Consider the following 8460-nt stretch of genomic DNA (forward strand, 5'->3'; position numbering starts at 1 on the left):
CAAGAGAGAGATGCCTAACTAACACGATGCTATTACCACTAATGCTATAACACGATGCTATTACCACTAATGCTAACTAACACAATGTTATTACCACTAATGCTAACTAACATGATGCATTACCACTAATGCTAATGACACGATGCTATTAACACTAATGCTAACTAACACAATGCTTTTACCACTAATGTTAACTAACACGATGGTATTACACTAATGCTAACTAACACATGATGCAATTACCACTAATGCTAACTAACAGATGCTAATTACACAATGTAACTAACACGATGCTATTACCACTAATGCTAACTACATACGATGATATTAACATAATGCTAATTAACGCAATGCTATTACACTAATGCTAACTACATGATGTTAATTACACTCTATGCTACTAAACGATGCTATTACCACTATGCTAACTACAGATGTAATACATATGCTATAACGATGCTTTACCACTAATGTAACTAACATGATGTTATTACACTCATGCTAACTAACACGATGCTATTACACTATGCTAACTAACACATGCTATTACCACTAATCGCTAACTAAACAATGTTTTTACCACTAATGCTAACTAACATGATGTTATTACCACTCATGCTAACTAACAGATGCTATTACACTAATGCTAACTAACACAATCTATTACATAATGCTACTAACAATGTTTTACCACTAATGCTAACTACATGATGCTATTAACACTAATGCTAATAAGGCAATGTTATTACAACTAATGCTAATAACACAATACTATTACACTAATGTAATAACATGCAATGATATTACCACTATGCTAATAGCACAATGGTATTACACTAATGCTAAAACAATAGCAACAGGCTACTAAGGTAAATGTAAAACAATGTGCTATTCCTCAATGCTTAACTAGCAAATGCTTGTATACCACTAATGCTAACTAACACAATGCTATTACCACTAATGCTAACTAGCACAATGCTATTACCACTAATGCTAACTAGCACAATGCTATTACCATTAATGCTAACTAACACGATGCTATTAACACTAATGCTAACTAGCACAATGCTATTAACACTAATGTTAACTAACACGATGCTATTAACACTAATGCTAACAAGCACAATGCTATTACATCAGACATACAGTAGCAATAACGTGTAGCTGTTATTGAATACCTCTAAATTGTTACGATATATCCTCTCAATAAAGTTAACCCTTTTCAGATATTTGTAACAATAGAGTAGGTTTTATAATCTGTTTGTAAGTAGTGTTTATCGGACAGGCAGACAGACCAGAGACCACTATGTGTCAGCGTTCAGACAAGGATCTCTCTCTGCATGGTTAACTCCTCTCCTACCTCCATCAGGACATTCTATCGCTTCGAGGCTGCCTGGGACAGCGCCATGCATAACTCCCTCCTCCTGAACCGGGTCACTCCTTACGGAGAGAAGATCTACATGACCTTGTCGGCCTACCTAGAGGTAAAAACATTAAACAGTTAATAATACAATATATTTCCATTGTTCAGGCGCTTTTAATCCAAATCGACTTTCATATGGGTTGGTCAAGTGGGAATCGAACCCATGACGTTGCAAGTACACCGTCTACCGACTGAGCCACAGAGGCACACACACATATAGTTCTACAGTTATACTGTACCTCTGCGTGATCCTTCCTGACTATCTATAGGTAACACTGTATCCACAAAGACCAGCGGAGAAAATCTAGAGTCTTCTCAAATTGACTGATTTTGTCAGTTGCGTTTCGGATTTTAGAACAATGGAACCACAACCAGGGTTTTTTTTCTTCACACGATCAAACTGTCAGACTGTTTAGTAAACTGTACATGTCCCTGTTGGTTTATCTGAATCTGGAGATGCTGCATAACAGCCTTAGCAGGAGTTAAGGCTCCACTCTGTCAGACTGCTCACCTCTCAGGAAGACTACAATAACTGTAACTGTAATCAGAAATTCATTTCACTTACAGTACTTACAGTACTATCCCGGATTTACTATCCTGGACTATCTGGATTTAACTGACTGTATCTGGACTTACTGACTGTATATGGACTTACTGACTGTATATGGACTTAACTGACTGTATCTGATGTTATGATCTAAGAAGCAGAGAGATGAGCTTTAAAACCTTTTCCTTTCTTTAGATGGAGAACTGCACCCAGCCCACAGTCATAACCAAAGATTTCTGCATGGTGTTCTACTCTCGAGACGCTAAACTCCCGGCCTCCCGCTCCATCCGAAACCTGTTCGGCACAGGAAGCCTGAGGGCAGTGGAGGGGTGAGTTGAACATCTCATTATTATTAACAGAAACATTCTTTGCTTCTGTTGCGTTCCTGAAAGATGACGTTGAAATCAATGGAAACATTTGAAACAACCCCCTTAGCTGTGTCTGTTATCGGTCTTTCTCTTTCTCTCTGCAGTAACCGGGTGACAGGTGTGTACGAGGTCAGCCTATGTCACCTGGCCGATCATGGGAGTCCAGGTGAGACACTTTTTCCATTGCCTCCCCTCACTGTCTGTGTGTCTGTGTGTGTATTTGAGATTGACAACATTGCAGTCAGACTGACAAGAATGACTGATACACAAATCACCTAGCATCCTGAAAAGCTACTCATTATGTGATCGAGATGAATGATTCTGCCTTGCCTTGCTCAAAACAGATCCCCTCAATTACGCTGTATCACTCCTTCCCCCTTCACCCTTGACCTTTCCTTGACCCCCAGGTATGCAGAGGAGACGTCGCCGGGTGCTGGACACCTCGGTGGCGTACGTCCGCGGGGAGGAGAACCTGGCTGGGTGGAGGCCTCGCAGTGACAGCCTCATCCTGGACCACCAGTGGGAACTGGAGAAACTCAGCCTCCTGCAGGAGGTATGTGGTACTACAACCAACACCCTATACAGAGCCTTCACAAAATATTCATAATCCTGGGCTTATTCCACAGTCTGAATTCAAAATTGATTAAATAAATTGTTTATACAGGGTATTACGGTACAGAGTCATTGTGGAGGCTATATACAGGGTGTTACGGTACAGAGTCAATGTGGAGGCTATATACAGGGTGTTACGGTATAGAGTCAATGTGGAGGCTATATACAGGGGGTGACTTACGCGGTAACAGAGTCAATGTGGAGGCTATATACAGGTGTTACGGTACAGAGTCAATGGGAGGCTATATTACAGGGTGTTACCGGTACTGAGTCAATGTGGAGGCTATATTACAGGGTGTTACGGTACAGAGTCAATGTGGAGGCTATATACAGGGTGTTACGGTACAGAGTCAACTGTGGAGGCTATATACAGGGTGTTTACGGTACAGAGTCAATGTGGAGGCTATATACAGGTGTTACGGTACAGAGTCAATGTGGAGGCTATATACAGGGGGTACGGCTACAGAGTCAATGTGAGGCTATTACAGGGTGTTACGGTACAGAGTCAATGTGGAGGCTATATACAGGGTGTTACGGTACAAGTCAATGTGGAGGCTATATACAGGGTTTACGGTACAGAGTAATGTGGAGCTATATACAGGGTTTACGGTACAGAGTCAATGTGGAGGCTATATACAGGGTGTTACGCGTACAGAGCTCAATGTGGAGGCTATATACAGGGTGTTACGGTACAGAGTCAATGTGGAGGCTATATCAGGGTGTTACGGTACAGAGTCAATGTGGAGGCTATATACAGGGTGTTACGGTACAGAGTCAATGTGGAGGCTATTATCAGGGTGTTACGGTACAGAGTAATGTGGAGGCTATATACAGGGTGTTACGTACAGAGTCAATGTGGAGGCTATATACAGGGTGTTACGGTACAGAGTCAATGTGGAGGCTATATACAGGGTGTTACGGTACAGAGTCAATGTGGAGGCTATATTACAGCGGGTACGTACCAGAGTCAATGTGGAGGCTATATACAGGGTGTTACCGGTTACAGAGTCAATGTGGAGGCTATATACAGGGTTTACGGTTACAGAGTCAATGTGGAGGCTATATACAGGGTGTTACGGTACAGAGTCAATGCTGGAGGCTCATATACAGTGGTGTTACCGGGACAGAGTCAATGTGGAGGCTATATACAGGGTGTTACGGTACAGAGTCAATGTGGAGGCTATATTACACGGGGTACTGATACAAAGTCAATGTGGAGGCTATATTACACGGGGTTACGGTACAGAGTCTCGGTCCGAGTTGCACAGGGAGAGGTTAAGTCCCAGGGCCCTGAGACTAGTGATGAGCTTGCCGGGTACTATGTTGTTGAAGCTGTAGTCAATGAACAGCGTCCAGGTTGCTCTCGTCCAGGTCGAGGAATGCGAACATCTGTTGTATTTCCTCTCGATCTAACGGTCAAGACGTCAGGTTTCTCCTGTGGGAGACCAGGGTTCATATCCCGGGCCGTTTTATTACTAATGATGTTTTGTTCTGGTTGGTTCTCTACAGGTGGAGAAGACGAGACACCGCCTGCTCCTCAGGGAGAAATTAGAGTCCATCCTGCTGCTGGGTCAGGAGGGGTTGTTGTCCTGTGTAGGTGAGGAGCAGAGTGAGTCCCCTCAACCCTCTGAGGGTCTTGGCCTCAGTCCCACCGTAGATGCCCCTAATGAGAGGCAGAGGGAGCTAGCCATCAAGGTCAGTGTCTTCTTTAAAAACGTGTTAGAAGTTAGTTATTATTGTTACTCGAATATTCCCATTCTTGCTCGAGTGTCCCCTTTTTTAAAATGTTGTACGTGTGCCCAGTTAAGCCTTTGTCTTTATTAAACATCTGTGAGTAAGCTTTTCTGAAACGTAAAGCACTCTCTATCTCTTGTCCACCAGTGTCTTCGGCTGCTCACCCACTCCTTCAACAGAGAGTACAGCCACGTGTGTATCAGCGCCAGTGAAAGCAAGGTAGACTTCCTTCCTGGGCTACTTTACTATGATGGTTTTCCATGTCTGTATCCTGTTTTAAAGTTACTTCGATTTGAGGAAACTACGAGTAGGTAAATGACATGTTTTCATTGTTCTCAGTGAGCTTTTTCTAGACATGCTGTTTGTGTGTGTGTGTGCGTGTGTGTGTTTCCAGCTGTCTGAGATGTCAGTGACTCTGCTGAGGGAGTCGACCTCTGCCACGGCCCTCAACATCCTCACCCCCTCCTCGACATGCCCCTCACTGGTGGAGGGCTGCTACCCCAAGTCCGAAGGGCTCAGGTCAGTAACAACACTCTCGTAAGAGACACTCTTGACATGACACAAACAGAATTTAGTTATTAGCCTTGTTTTGTTCAATGTTCTTTACTTATACAGTGGGGAGAACAAGTATTTGATACACTGCCGATTTTGCAGGTTTTCCTACTTACAAAGTCACATTGTATGATTTTTAAGGAATTAATTTGCATTTACTTATATATACTCTGAATACCAGTGGTGGAAAAAGTACCCAAGTACTTGACTCAAGGTAAAGATACCTTAATAGACAACGATTACAGTCACCCAGTAAAAGTCAAAAATTATTTGTTTTAAAGTATCAAAAGTAAATATTAAAAGTACATGTAATTGCTAAAATATACTGAAGTATAAAAAATAAAAGTATAAATTATTTCAAACCAGACAGCACATTTTTCTTGTTTTTTATTTATTTACAGATAGCCAGGGGAACACTCCAACACTCAGACATCATTTACAGATAGCCAGGGGAACACTCCAACACTCAGACATCATTACAGATAGCCAGGGGAACACTCCAACACTCAGTAGCCAGGGAACACTCCAACACTCAGACATCATTACAGATAACCGAGGGGAACACTCCAACACCAACATTATTACAGAGCCAGGGAAACATCCAACAGTCAGACATATTACAGATAGCCAGGGGAACACTCAACATCAGACATCATTACAGATAGCCAGGGGAACACTCCAACACCAGACATCATTACAGATAGCAGGGGAACACTCCAACACTCAGACATTATTAACAGATAGCCAGGGGAACACTCCAACACTCAGACATCAATTACAGATAGCCAGCTAGGAACACTCCAACACTCAGACATCATTACAGATAGCCAGGGGAACACTCCAACACTCAGACATCATTTACAGATAGCCAGGGGAACACTCCAACACTCAGACATTATTTACAGATAGCCAGGGAACACTCCAACACTCAGACATCATTACAGATAGCCAGGGGAACACTCCAACACTCAGACATCATTACAGATAGCCAGGGGAACACTCCAACACCCAGACATCATTACAGATAGCCAGGGAACACTCCAACACTCAGACATATTTACAGATGCAGCAGGAACACTCCAACACTCAGACATCATTACAGATAGCAGGAACACTCCAACACTCAGACACATTTACAGATAGCCAGGAACACTCCAACACTCAGACATCATTACAGATAGCCAGGGAACATCCAACACTCAGACATCATTACAGATAGCCAGCGGGAACACTCCAACACTCAGACATCCATCTTACAGATAGCCAGGAACACTCAACACTCAGACTCATTACAAGATAGCCAGGAGGACACTCCAACACTCTAGACATCATTACAGATAGCCAGGGGAACACTCCAACACCTCAGACATCATTACATAGCCAGGGGCACACTCCAACACTCAGACATCATTACAGATAGCCAGGGAACACTCCAACACTCAGACATCATTACAGATAGCCAGACAGGAAACATCCAACAGCTACATCATTTACAGACCCCCGAACACTCCAACACTCAGACATATAATTACAGATAAGCCAAGGACATACAACCTCACAACACTCAGACATCATCAGAATAGCCAGAGGTACACACATCCCAACAACTCCGACATACATTACAGATAGCAGAACACCCACACTCAGACATTATTTACAGATAGCCAGGGGAACACTCACAACACTCAACATCATTACAGATAGCCAGGGGACACATCCAACACTCAGACATCATTTACAGATAGACCAGGGAACACTCCAACACTCAGACATCATTACAGATTAGCCAGGGAACACTCCAACACTCAGACATCATTTACAGATAGCCAAGGGGAACACTCCCAACACGACAACTACAGATAGCCAGGGGAACACCCCAGACATTATTTACAGTAGCCAGGGAACACTCCAACACTCAGACATCATTTACAGAGAAGCCAGGGGAACACTCCAACACCAGACATCATTTACAGATAGCCAGGGAACACTCCAACACCAGACATTATTTACAGATAGCCAGAGGGAACACTCCAACACTCAGACATCATTACAGATAGCCAGGGGAACACTCCAACACTCTAGACATCATTACAGTAGCCAGAGTACACTCCAACACCAGACATCATTACAGAGACCAGGGGACACTCCAACACTCAGACATCATTAAAGATAGCCAGAGGTACACTCCAACACTCAGACATCAATTTACAGATAGCCAGGGGAACACTCCCAACATCAGACATTATTTACAGATAGCCCAGGGAACACTCCAAACACTCAACATCATTAACAGATAGCCAGGGGAACACTCCAACACTCGACATCATTTACCAGATAAGCCAGGGAACACTCCAACACTCAGACATATTTACAGATAGCCAGCGTAACCACTCCAACACTCAGACATCATTACAGAAGCCAGAGGGACACTCCAACACTCAGACATTTATTACAGATAGCCAGGGAACACTCCAACACCTCAGACATCATTTACAGATAGCCAGCGGAACACTCCAACACTCCAGACACTATTTACAGATAGCCAGGAACACTCCAACACTCAGACATCATTTACAGATAGCCAGGGAACACTCCAACACTCAGCTATTTACAGATAGCAGGGGAACACTCCAACACTCAGACATCATTTACAGATAAGCCAGGGAACACTCCAACACTCAGACATCTATTTACAGATAGCCAGGGAACACTCCCACACCCAGACATTATTACAGATAGCCAGGGAAAAACTCCAACACTCAGACATCATTACAGATAGCCAGGGAACACCTCCAACACCAACATAATGTACAGATAGCCAGGGAAACACTCCACACTCAGACATATGTACAGATAGCCAGGGAAAACCACTCAACACTCAGAACCTCGATTCGACAGAGAGCACCAGGTGTTCTCTGTTTAGTTTGAGTCCCCGATCAACGAAGTAGATGCACCAGGGATGTATCATCTGTTTAGTGATCCTCCAATCAGAGGCAATAGATAGGGCAAATACTGACAGGATTTCTCTGCTGAGTGAGTCCTCCCACGATCGCCAGAGGCATAGCAACCAATGACCAGTGTTCTCTAAGTTTAGTGAGTCCTGCAGATCAGAGGCAGTAGGGATGAACGCGACTGTTCTCTGTTTAGGATCCTCCAAGCCTAGATCGCAGTAGGCGATGACCGCGCCTCTCTGTTACCGTGAGTCCTCCAGAATCAACGGCAGA

General features: G+C 43.5%; 1 pseudogene; it reads left to right on the forward strand.

Annotated features, from left to right (window-relative positions):
• LOC112073907 (kinesin-like protein KIF1A) overlaps positions 1–8460 on the forward strand; it is a 45501-nt pseudogene that overhangs the window by 27214 nt on the left and 9827 nt on the right.

Source organism: Salvelinus sp. IW2-2015, unplaced genomic scaffold, assembly GCF_002910315.2.
Source record: "Salvelinus sp. IW2-2015 unplaced genomic scaffold, ASM291031v2 Un_scaffold2415, whole genome shotgun sequence".
Classification (NCBI taxonomy): domain Eukaryota; kingdom Metazoa; phylum Chordata; class Actinopteri; order Salmoniformes; family Salmonidae; genus Salvelinus; species Salvelinus sp. IW2-2015.